This window comes from Poecilia formosa, unplaced genomic scaffold (assembly GCF_000485575.1).
Source record: "Poecilia formosa unplaced genomic scaffold, Poecilia_formosa-5.1.2 Scaffold941, whole genome shotgun sequence".
Classification (NCBI taxonomy): domain Eukaryota; kingdom Metazoa; phylum Chordata; class Actinopteri; order Cyprinodontiformes; family Poeciliidae; genus Poecilia; species Poecilia formosa.
The window spans coordinates 3,874-5,701 of record NW_006800880.1 but is presented as its reverse complement, the minus strand read 5'-3'; the positions used below and the strand labels follow the sequence as shown (position 1 = coordinate 5,701).

The 1,828-nt window shown below is 35.7% G+C and overlaps 1 long non-coding RNA gene across 1 annotated transcript; it reads left to right on the top strand.

Moving 5' to 3' along the window:
* The first annotated feature begins 542 nt into the window (after positions 1-542).
* Positions 543-938, top strand: LOC107835037 (uncharacterized). The gene is made up of 3 exons (XR_001660867.1): positions 543-591; positions 710-785; positions 868-938. It is a non-coding gene; the product is annotated as an uncharacterized LOC107835037 (long non-coding RNA).
* Positions 939-1,828: the final 890 nt, after the last annotated feature.

The following is a 1,828-nucleotide window of genomic DNA, read 5'->3' as shown; positions in this document are numbered from 1 at the left end:
CTGTTCATGGTAAAGCTGTTTTTATGATTATATGTCTGTAGAAGTTAGCAAACCTTAAAAATCTTTAAAGCTGTTTTCGGATTTGTGGGATAGACCGCACTCTTAGAAATGGCTGTAAATTTACAGCGGAATTCCAGCAGTAACATACTGTTATTCCAAAATACGGTAGGATATTGTCAATTTGATCTCTTCTTGTATTGTCACAATAAAGACTGACGACTGGCAGCAAACTACCGCAAAATAATTGTTCATTACAATTTTTTTCCTAGGCAAGACATTTTAATTGTATTTGCATCTTAGAGAACCAGCATTTAAAGACAATATTAAATAGAAAGACAAAAATACTTTCCATAATAAATCTTTTAGGGAATTAATCAAAATCTACAGAGCATAATCAAAAGTGTTATATTACCAGTGTTGGTGTTGTATGTTAAAAACACAATGTTAATTAAACACTTGTTTAGTCAAATTCAAAGATAGGTTTGTCAGTTTCCCTAAAGAAATAGTGTTTGCTAAAGAGTTGCTCCCACAATTGCAACGTATTAGTGACTGAAGCATGTTATGATGACTTCAACATATTTCTTCTGACAGGTTGGTAGAAGAAATCCTCTCCATAATGTTTTTATAAGCTGACTAATTTCTATAATGCCTAATGTCTGAGTTGTGTTCATGGTAATTATTTCTGACATTTTTATGCTTTATGTTGTAGGTGGTGAAAATTGCTCTCCAGGGTAAACCGGGTGGACAAAGTATTTTGAATGACTGTGATGGTGACACACACACAGGTGGGTCTGGTTATTTTTGCTCACACTTCTCTTTAAAATGTTTATCCTAATGTGTCTGCTATTTATCCTGTTGTTTCTCCAGGCTGGGAAAACCAGGCATTCTTCTGTTGGTTCATGTGCTTCGTCCTACATCCAAAGGCCACAAGAAGAATCCAAAACAGCTCATGTCAAACTGTGGACCATGTTTTCAGATATGTGCATGTATGTGGTTATTCTAATGATCCTACTTCTTTGTNATGAACATCAATAAGTCTTCATTAATAGTTATGACTGTTGTCATAAAGCGTCATTCGGTAAATAATGACACTTTTAATACAAAGTTGACATTAATCGAAATGTCTTTGTTATGACAACTTGTCATTAACCAAGAAATCATGATCTGACATAAATTTGTTATAAAAGTATTACCGATTAAACTTCTAGAGTTCATAGACTCTAATTAGAGTCCATACACCTTTGATGCTTCTCAGGGGTTAATCTGGTCCTTCCAATCTGCATGGGTTCTGGTTTATTTGAGAGTTGAGGAAGAGAAGGCTGATGGAGGTGGCAGACAGATAAATGGTTTGATCTTCAAGTTTGATTTCTCTTAGTTTTTTCTTTATTGCCTTTTTTGAGCTGGTTGTGCAGTCAGATAGCCACAGAAATTAGTTTAAGAGTCTTTGGTTTATCTATGGTAGGTAATTCGTGTTTATGGGAGTCATTCAAAGCGTGAAAAAATGCGCTTTTAAGAGCTGAGACATTCCAGCCAGAAACTGCAGCTATTATTCTGAAATCAATGGCAAATTCAGAAAGGGATTTTTGACCCTGTTTTAGTGCCCAGAGATTTCTTGACAGGGAAATCTCTGGGTACAGATATTCCTGACTGAACGTTTGTTTAAAATTCAACTAGAAATTCTTCAAAAGTCCAACCAAAGTCATGAATCGGGCTTCAGCCCACTCCAAAGCTTTGTCTGTTAGGAAAGCAATTATATAAGAACTCTTAGAACCTCAATGGGGGGAACACTGAGGGGAATGATTAAAGGCTAGAGACCATTGCAGCAGGA